The following is a 10,831-nucleotide window of genomic DNA, read 5'->3' as shown; positions in this document are numbered from 1 at the left end:
TTCCTGGGTAGAGGATGAAAAGTGGCTTGCACTCTCCAATGGTCAGGAAATTCTAATTCTTGGTTTGCAGTGTCGGAAGCCCATTTTATTTTCTCAAGGACTTTTCTTCTCGCTTGAGTCTTTGCTAGTATTGGCTTTTGGCTTGAGAGATGGCCTTCCACCAACTCGTCCAGCATGTTGTGCAGGCCCATTCTCAGCAGCCCGTTGGTGGACGTGATCATGGGAATGCTTAGGACGTGCTTTGTTGCTTTCTGTATGAAGGTGTTAATTTTGCCGCCGTCTTTCTTGCTTAAAATCAAATACGGTGTGATGTAGGCGATTTTCGAGAGCACAAATGCCTGAACAAGGCGTAGGCTGCCTGTTTCCTTGAGTCCCGCTTGTCTATTTACCACTCTGCGTATCATGTGAATGACCTGTTCAGTGGTTTTCGTCAGGCGTTGGATCGCGACGTTACTTTGTGGGGAGCGCTTCGGCGCCCCTCGCCGCGAGCTCTCTCCTCGGGCCCTCTCCGCCGCCTGACACCCACCGGCCGGCGTCCACCGGCCGCGCATGGTCTCCGAGATCCCCCCGCGCACGCTTTGCTGCCGCGGGACCTGGGGACGTCGGGGCCCGATAGATGGCGCTGGCGGACACGGGGCAGCGGGCGGCGAGGTGAAGGAGCGGGCGGGGGTGCTGAAGAGCCGCGCGCGGGGACTCGGACTCGGGGGACGCAGAGTGTTTTTGGTGTGTGCGTGTGTATGCCCGGACGAGGACGTGAGTAAAGAGTTCTTTCACGCAACCGCAGTGTGCCTCGTTCCTTGGCATGCCGTAGAGAGCAGGCCAACAATTTTGACCATCGACTTGAATGTGGAGGCGTTGGCAGGGCTTGATTGTATGTCCCTCCAAGATGCCTTCTGGCTCCTTTTGTTCCTCCAAGGCCGCGCAATCAATAGCTCAGACTTTTCGGGCGAGCAGGTGAGGCCGCACTTTTTCGCATACTGGCTGACGGCATCTGTTGCTTGTTGTGGTGTGTCCTGTATCCCTCCTATCGAGTCCATGCCCGTCCAGAGGGTTATATCATCGGCATAGAGGGCACGGTTTAGGTCAGGTATACTGGCCGTGGAAGACCAATTAGGGCAATAATTAATAAAAAAGGGGATAAGATCTTATCCTTGAGGCGTGCCGCAGCTCCCTAGGATGACAGGACTGGAGGTGACGTCAGCTATTTGGGTGTTGCTGTGTGTTCTGAGAGGAAGTCGGTTATATAGTCGTTGGTACTCTGACCACACCCTGTGTCGTTGAGGTTCTTGAGGATGGTCTCGTGGGCAACACTGTCGAACGCTCCTTTTAAGTCCAGAGCTAGTACCGCTCTAGGGGAGCATTGCATGGCTGGGTTAAAAACCTCCTCTATGAGTTGCAGAAGCACATATTGAGTGCTGAGGTGTTTGCGGAAGCCAAACATTGTGTCGGGAATTTGTTTGGTTTTGTCTGGGTACTTTTGCAGGTGCTTGACACCACTGCCTTCCACTGGATGGGGAGTTTCCCTGTGGCCCAAAATTCGTTGAAGTGCTGAAGTAGAATTTGGAGAGCTTGGTCACCTAGGTTATTAAGTAGTTTATAGGTGATGCCGTCCGGCCCCGATCGGGGCCGGACGGCATCAGTGCATCGATGCACTGTTTTTCGATGCACAGTGCATCGATGCATCGATGCACAAAAAAAGTGCATCGATGCACTGTTTTTCTTGCTTTCAGCTATTGATGATCGTAGTTCATGAAGTTCAATCGGTTGGTCTGAAGTTGGGTTAGCTCTACGGTGCAGGGTGGAAGGTTTGGTCCGTTTTGAGATATCTGGTCTGTAGGTCTTGTAGAAGCTGATCGGTGCTTCCTCTGTGGATGTTGATAGTGCGGGCCATGTTGCGGTTGGTCTCGCATCTTGCTAGTCAAGGGGTCGATGAGATGACGAAGGAGCGTCCAGGTCTTTCGGGTATACAGGGTCCCCTGTAGGTCTGTTTAGCAGAAGGTCGGCATTACACGTTGAAGATGTACAGATTGCGTTTTTTTCTTGTAGCACGGGAGTGAATTTCAACCAATGTGTGCTCACAGCCCTTCCGAGCCGTAAGATGTTGCGTTGCTGCTATATTATTTTTGATTGAGGTGGCTGTTGCTTTTCCTGAAGGGTCGGCGTAGGTGATGTAGCCAGAAAGGTGAGTTTTGCCATTGATCTCCTGCAGAGCTATATGGTTGCGGGTCTAAAGTTCTGATATATTGCTGAAATTCTCCCATCTTCGCCCTGAACCCATGGCAGTCCCATTGTAGGACTGTCGTCAGGTCTGTTTGTTTATTGTGGGGGGCCATCTTGAGAAGAAGTAGGGTTGGGTGTCCAGACATCTGAGTTGGTTTTAGCGTATGGGATGGCACGGCAGGTTGAGCGGTGAGTTAGCAGAGCTTCGTTTATGTTGGCTTCCAACGTGCAAAATCTAGCGGCTTGGTTCTGTTTATCCTCCTGATTGGCTTTGCGAATTGCTTCTACGCTCTCAGAGATACGCATGATGGCTTCTTGAAGTTTTTTATTTATATCATGTTGCGCTGTGTTCTGTGCTGAGGTGAGATCTGAGAGCATACCTGTTTCCATGTCTTCTTGGTGCTGCGACTGATTGTTAGGAAGGGCTGGCTGCTCCTCCTGGCCTTCTTTTTTTGCCTTTTTGCGCTTGCCGGAAGGGTCACGTGGTTGCGCCTGCTTCACTGCCTCCACGCAAGGACAAATTACCTTTCTATATATATTTACAGGTGTGTGATTATCAACTTTGCGTCTGAATTGAATACAAGAAGTTAAACTTGGCTGTGAATTGAATAAAATATTTTGGAATACGAATAGTAAAAGCCGTCTGTGAATTGAATATTTTCAAACCACACTATCTTTGCTTTGGTGTTCCTTTAGTGTATAAAAAAAGACAGCTTATGCAGTCAGAACTAGACACATTGCAGGTACTTGTGCTTGACGTGCAAAAATTTAATGTAACAGAGAAAATTAAAAAAATAGACATGCAAATCAGTGCAACAAGAATTTTGCATACATAGACATGGAGAAACATGGGTTCTTCAAAATACTGTGAACACAGTAGGCATAATAAGTATATTTAATATGATTGGCAGCAGTACCCCACCCCCCTCAATCATTAAAAGGAGGCTGGGCATGCTAGTTGCTGGTGAGACTTCACCGACAAGCCAACAATGACACTTGATTTCTCAATCATGCTATTATATTTACAGGAAACCTATTTTAGATTATAAATTTTGCTCTCGTAGTGTTGCACTTGACCTAATATACACTACAGTTAGCGAACACTTGTTTGGTGCAAGGCTTCTATATTGGGCTTTTGGCAGGGCTTCGGTGTCATGCAGAAAAACCAACCCGTAAGGTCTTACCATGTAGTGAGGCAAGTCTTGCGAAAGAACAAACATTCGTTGCTCTACTATTTGTAAATTTCAGATACGTATTTGAAACAGAGTTGCAAATCGAATATCAAAAACTATTCACAAAGTATTCTAAGTTATGAATGTTCACACACCTTCAAATATACTGCCTGGTCACTTCAGTATAAGTGTATAATACGTTTATACAAATAATTTCATGAATGAAAGTTAAAAATGCTGTAAGGTGTTCATTATGCAAGTTTGACGCATTTATCTGAAATCATTGATGAGCATTGGGTGCAGTTGATTGGATGGTTAACCTCTCTGCCTTCCCTGTACTATCTCCTTCCTCCCTTTACAGGGTGGGCATTCGTTGGGGCACGTGTTGGGTAATGTGTTGTGTTGTGTTATGTGTGGGTTTGTCGGCATCTGTACAACGGCTTTGGACTTAAGAGGTCGGTGAGGGAATCTGGCGGGTCTTTTCTGCTTTCTACGAATCCGTGGCTAGTAAATTTGAGGGCAGCAGTGCGTGCTGCCTCATATGTCGAGATCAGGTAGATGATCGCTAGCTTTTGTATGCGTCGTAGTGTATTTGAGTTGTGATGCATTCCTTCTTGATAGAGGCGACATAGTTACTGGGAAGCATGGTGGAATCTGTCATGGCTATGCTTCCCAGTCGAAAAACACAACAGAAAAATACGACAGAATGATCCTGTGAGGGAATGGGACATTCTGTAGTCTGTAGTAAATCCTGTCCTGTAGTCTGTAGTAAACCCTGTCCTGTAGTCTGTAGTAAATCCTGTCCTGTAGTCTGTAGTAAATCCTGTCCTGTAGTCTGTAGTAAATCTGTAGTAAATCCTGTCATGTAGTCTGTAGTAAATCCTGTTCTGTAGTCTGTATTAAATCCTGTCATGTCTGTTTTCGTAGTAAATCCTGTAATGTCTCGAATTTCAACTTGTTTTGCATAATAAATTTACTTCCCGTGATGTTTTTTCGATTAAGTACCTGAAGTATGCAGGATATGCATAACAATTTCAATAAAAATATGACCAACAAACATAAGCATTTGGGGGAATTCTTGCCTTTCTGGAACAAGCTTAAAATTGTTTTCAGTGAATAACTGATTTCAGAAAGCTGTTCCAAAAGGCAATGTAAGCAATGCAACAAGTGGTACATTCATGCATGCAATACAAAAGTTTGATGTTACGCAGATTGCACATGCCTGATGCATGTGCAGTCGCAGAAACTCGTGGACACGCACACTGCACACGCGGAAACTCGTGGATGCGGCAGCCGCAGAACGTAACGCTGGAACACGCCGGAGACAACGCGGTCTCCAGCGAATAGCGAGGCCGATGCTCGTGCTAGGCCTTTTTTCTTTAATAGCCGTGTAATTACAAACCCGCGTAGCTGTTAAGAAGAAATACAGAAGTCTTTCCTTCAGGAACACCTAAGTAGCGCTACAAAATTTAGCTAGACTCATTTGGGCACTTTTCAGCTGATTTGGCCGTGCTTCTGAAGCAGGGCCAAATCGCGTCCCATCGTCGCGTTCCGTCAATGACGCTCAATCTGTTCATGAAAGCAAATTTATTCTCCCGGATAGAAAAAAAAACTATTAATCGAGCATGGATCATAACCGTTCGAAAATTCGTTCCTTATACTAGTTAGGACCATTAAAACACAAGCAAACAAATATTTCTTGAACCTGATTTATTTAAACAGCAAAACTCGAGAGAACGTGAGACAATTAAAATGAAAAGTCAATATTTAGCTGGAATGCTTGCCTTGGTGAACCTTGATCCGTTGACAATGCATTCGCACAGCAAAACGTGGAGGGGTATCCTGTGGCGAAAAGCGCACGTCTCTGTGGTGATGCACTATCTCGAAGAGTATGCACGCACGATACCTGCCGAAGTCACGCAGGGGTCATTGCAAGTTCAGTCGATTGTCGAAGCACATCGCACGCATTTGAGATCACACTGCCTGCGAAATTCGTCGTATTCACTCGCATCAGTGTGCCGATAATCCCAAGCACCACGGTTATTCGTGGCTAGAGGAGTCCTCACTTCGAGATGCTTGAAATCCGGACCACTGATCTTGCTTTTAGCACAGCTTCCGAAGCTTCAAATGTTGCGGCTGATACTTCGCGGAGACATAAGATGCACGTTTTTCCAAAAAGTTAGGCGTAACTTCAGCTAGGCAAAGCGCCGATGTTAAATGTGAACGAGCCACTCGGCCACGCTGCCACAGCCAAATTTTGACCGAAAGACGAAAAGCAGGAAAGAACAAAGGAAGGGTAAGGAGGGAACCGGCCGATCACGAGAAGTTGTTTCGCGACCCCTCCTCACCCCTCTCGATTCTTCGTATTGGGGTCTCCCCGTCCCGCGAGTGCTGTCGCGCCGCGACATGCCTTCAGTGGTGACGATGCTTCCCCGAACTTCTTCCGGGCCGGCTAGAGGGAAGGCGCGCGTTTTCTTTCTTTCTGCATTTATTTTTTTAACACATCTCAGTAATGCAACGAGTTCACTGGCGCCGTTTCTTTTTTTTTTTTTTTTTTCACACAGGTAGCGGCAACTGGTTCGCTGTTTTTAAAATCTTATTTTAACTATTTAGGCTTGATTGGACACATGTTTCGCGTTGAAATAAACAAATTGCGTGCTAAAAAAATAAAACAACAGCACGCAGATTGAAACAATGGGGCTCTCGACACCCAGAAATACGTGTCAGAATGTGCGCTGCAACTATTACACCACGTCTTCAAAAAGCATGTCTTGCTTGTCCTTTATGCGTCCGCTTTGCCGACGGGCTACCCTTATTGCCTCATTCTTTTATCAAAGATTGTCCACAGTACAATATATGCAATGGCGATTCCCTCAAAGAATTAAAAGAATTTGCAAGTTCTTTATGTATCCATTTCTTTGGTTATGGGGCTACGCTAAGATGTTGCAACATTACAGTGATTTGTGCTAAGTTGCGTTGTTAATTGCAAATTTGTAGCGAGGTTTTTTCAAACACGACCGGAATGCTAATGGCAGTAATGCAACAAACGTTCATTACAACAGACGCTTGCGATGCACTTCAACGAGATGACCGTCACTCGCACGCACCATTGTTTTCGTGCAGCGCACGCTATAAAGTGGGAATTCGCTGCACCGCACCGGCCGAAAACACCAAGTTTCGGAGCATCTGCGTCGATCGCGGCGTTGGAATACAACCAGTTCACCCCTTAAGCGGCGCGCGGCATTCCCGTGTCCAGCCAAGCAGCGGTACCACACTAACTATCCTGTTCGTGCTATCCCGTTTGGCCTGTCTGAAGCTCTGTCATCAACGGCAATGGCCCCGTGTTATTCGATGCTCTCCAGCAACCACCCCGCTCGTTCAGCGCGGCGTTTTCTGTTTTCTGTTGTCTACAGCGTATTACATCGCTCTCTCGATGGAAAATGTGGTCCCCGCGTTGATGTTGTCCAGCTCTGCGTTTTCCAGTGTAATCCCTTCTTTCCGGCGTATTCCACCGCTCTCCTAATGCTGGAAAACGCGGGGTTTGCCGACAGGGTAAGCAAGAGATTTTGTAGCAATACTGAACGGTCTGTCGTGTGACACTTTTGCAATGAATCTAAAATTCTCTTTCAGACTGTAAAAACCTGCAGGGACTACAAAATGTTCGGTCGCATGGCAGATAATAATAGTAATTACGGAATCCAGTCGTAGTGGCTGAAGGACAGTCTGTGGTGCAACAGAAATTTGTGTAGTGCCTTCAGTGTTGCACAACAGAAGTTTCTGTAGTACAACAGAAATGTCTCATGCGACAAACATTTTGTAGTTCTACTACAAAGGTTTTTGTAGTGGGGCTACACAATGTCTGTCGCATGATAGATATGTGTGTTGTACTACATAAATTTCTGTCGTACGACAGACATTCTGTCGTCCTACTACAGAGATTCCTGTCTCACAACAGACCATCCTGCATTCCCAACAGAAATTCCTGTTGTGCGACAGAAATGCCTGTCGTACGACAGATTTTCTGTAGTTGTACTACAGAAATTCCTGTCGCACGACTGACCATCCTGTAGTCCCAACAGAAATCCCTGTCGTGCGACAGAAATGCCTGTCGTACGACAGATTTTCTGTAGTTGTACTACAGAAATTTCTGTCGCACGACAGACCATCCTGTAGTCCCAACAGAAATCCCTGTCGTGCGACAGAAATCCCTGTCGTGCGACAGAAATTTCTGTTGTGCGACAGAAATTCCTGTTGTGTTTTTCGACTGGGTTGCGTCTGTTTTTCGCAAAGTTGTGGAAGTGGTAGTGGTGAGTGTGGCAGACATCAATGGTTTCTTATGAGTCATTAATGGCAGACGTCCCAGAGTTTTAAGTGCGAATGCACTTCTTAAGCGAGCCTGAATCGTCCGCCGCCGTCGTCCGCATAGCAACAGCTGCGGGTGCGCGCGCTCCTCGTCTTCCCTAGCAACGGGGGGAGATGGGCGCGCGCTACTCTCCTCCTCCTCTCTCCGCTCAGTGACTGCGGGTGTTGGGCGCCTCCTCTCCACTTCGGGCGGGAGAGCTCTCGCTCGCGTAGCGGGCGCTCCGCATTCCGACGCGTGAGGGCGCCCGTGTAGCCCTCGCCGTAACGGCGGGCGCTACTCTCCTCCTCCTCTCTCCGCTCAGTGACTGCGGGTGTTGGGCGCCTCCTCTCCACTTCGGGCGGGAGAGCGGGAGGGCATTCGCACTTACACACTCTCCCCCTCGGGGAAGTGCGAGGGAATTTTTTTTGTGCTTAAATATGCATCAAAACAGTGAACTGAACGGAGGTGGCTACGCAGGCTAGCTGGGACTTCATCTTGGAAATTTTGGTCAAATGTCAAGCATGACTCAAGGAAAAGATAGAGACAGAAAAGAGCTTCATCAACGAAGCTTTATTTCCCTCTGAGAGTGATTACAAAGTAAACAAAACCCTCATGATAGGACTGACGTGAATTTTGGCTCGGATCGTGTCGGGGAGGTTGGAAAGGTGTCTTACCGTGACTTAAGGACCATAGCCGAGGATCTCGAGGATGTGGCGTCCCGTTCTTGTGGTCGCGAGGCGTTCGCGCTGGGCAGCGAGTTGTGCTTCGCTGATTTCGTCGACGCGGTTGTGAACCCCGGGTGGGAGAAGCGCTCGTTGTCTGTGGACTCGCGCAGTCCAAGTGCCCGTTTAGTCTGCGTATCATGGCGTCTATCTTGTCCCTTTCGGTCGTGGTCCACGTGTGGTACGCTGCCGGGTAGGGAATGTGGCTGACAGCGAAAGACTGCACTAATCGCATCATGCCGTCCTGGCGCAAAGGAGTACAAATATTGACTATGACTTAACGATGGCGCAGATTACACGCATGTGCATGAGGCCCACCTTAAAACAAAAAGAAGACGGAACGCGGCTATAATGAAACATAGAGAAATGTGGGGCTACAACTAATACGAGGTGGTAAGGGGAGTCTAGAAGGGGGTCATGGTACCAGGATTGACTTTCGGAAACTCGGTTGTATGCATGAGGTCAGAGACCCAAGTGGGCCTGGAGGTAAATCAGAGGGTGGTAGGCAGGCTGGCCCAAGGGGTCCAAGTAAAACTATGAATCAGGTGGTACAGGGGGATATGCACTTGTCGTCCTTTGAGGCGCAGAACAGATAAAATTTGAGGAGAGACTACGTGACATGGAGGAGGAAAAATGGGCCGCGAGAGTGTTTAGGTACCTGTATATGAGGAGCATGGACACGCGGTGAAGACGGAGGACCAGACAGCTGACCAAGCGGTACTGAAATTCGGTAGGCGAAGGTTATACAAAACAGCTGAAAAGAAGGTAAAAGCAGCAGAGACGACGAATTGGGTACAGTGAATGGAAGTGAAAAAAACCCTGGAGACTTATAGAACAGAGAAACTGGAAATCAGGAAGGAAGGTTTCTATGGCAATATCCGAGGCAGTGCACTGCTTTTCGAAGCACGGGGGGGTGTCTGAGAACACTGGCATACACGGCTAACTGCAGGCAACAGGACGAAACTTGCGTATGCTGCGCCAAGGATCGGGAAACCGTAGAGCATATTTTTATAGACTGCACATAGACTGCACAGAGATGGGGAAGCAACGTTGACGGAGGCTTTGGGATTTGGTGTGAGGGGGAGCCTCGACTTCAGGGCCATAGAGGTGACGAAGAGGCGGCTGGAGTGGTGGTGGAAGAAAAGCAGGGAAGAGAGTGGGACGTAGGAAGAGTATTAGAATTTATAACAGAAAGGGGGGTGGGTAAACAGGTGTGCAAGCGCAGGAAGGGGGGAAGCGATGGGAGTTTAAACTAGGGGGAAGCGGGGCTAACCCGTAAGGTTAGTTAAGGGTAGGGCAAATAAGTAGAACAGCACACCCGATACAAAGTAAAGGACTCCAATCATCATCATCATCATGGTCCGCCCCGCCAAGAGCGTTCACAGGCACAGTGTGTGCGCTGAAGCGCTGGGTACTGCCACATGGGTGACAATTTGTGAAGCGGAGAGTGCATGGTTGCAAATCCTGCGATGAATATGCTGCCATACGCTGCTTTTCAGTAAGCTGCCAGCACCTAACCTAGTAACGTTGGACAGTACTTGTAGCTGCGAAAACTAATGGTGGCGCCATGAAAAGATGTCTTGAAGATAAGCCACATTGTGGAGAAATGGCTTCGTGTTGTACAGTTCAATGCAAGGACCTGAAATCGGTACAATCACACAGTGAGCGCCTTAGGGTAGGCCTGTATCCTTGGAACAAGCTAGCGTTATTAGAGAGTTTTAGTATAGCGTTTTAGCTGTGGCATTAACTGTGGCGTTAACGTTAGCGCGACGCAATTGCAAACGGATAGCGCCTCGTTACGCGACGGTTCGCGTGCCCGCTAATGCTATGGGCGCGCTAAAGTGGCGCTTTCCGCTATTGGCCGCGAGGCCCACCACTGGAGAGGCCGGCGCTGCGATCGTTTTGACGTCACTTGTAGGATCACCGTTCCTATCTTGCTGCGTAGTTGGCTGCAGCACGTGACGCTTCGCTTAGGAAGCGCGTTCTACAAGTATTTTCGTGTTAATTTTTTTCGTTTGAAGTTAATTCTCAGTGCGTCAAGCGCAGTTCGACCTAATGGTGACTGTATAACCGTATCAACTGTGGTAGATTATCCGCAAACACCATCAGCGTGGTGGTGTATTACGCATGCGACTGAAGCGTAAGCAGCGCCTTGTTTCCCCGATCAACAATGTGGACTACGACGATCGCCCAGTGAAGTTTCTAGATTTGCCTTGTTTGCAAGAAATGTATAAAACAGGAAATCGTGAAGCGTTAACTGCTCGCAGAAGCACACGCACCCGCCGTGCCTGCCCGCACAGCCGACGGTGCGGCTCGAACCGAGGTCGCGGCAGCAACAACTTGTCGCCGCTTTTTAAAATCACACAAGTCGTGGA

Source organism: Haemaphysalis longicornis, unplaced genomic scaffold (assembly GCF_048455015.1).
Source record: "Haemaphysalis longicornis isolate Haplotype H1 unplaced genomic scaffold, Haemaphysalis longicornis Haplotype H1 scaffold_8, whole genome shotgun sequence".
Taxonomy (NCBI): Eukaryota; Metazoa; Arthropoda; class Arachnida; order Ixodida; family Ixodidae; genus Haemaphysalis; species Haemaphysalis longicornis.
Note: the sequence above shows the minus strand (reverse complement) of the source record.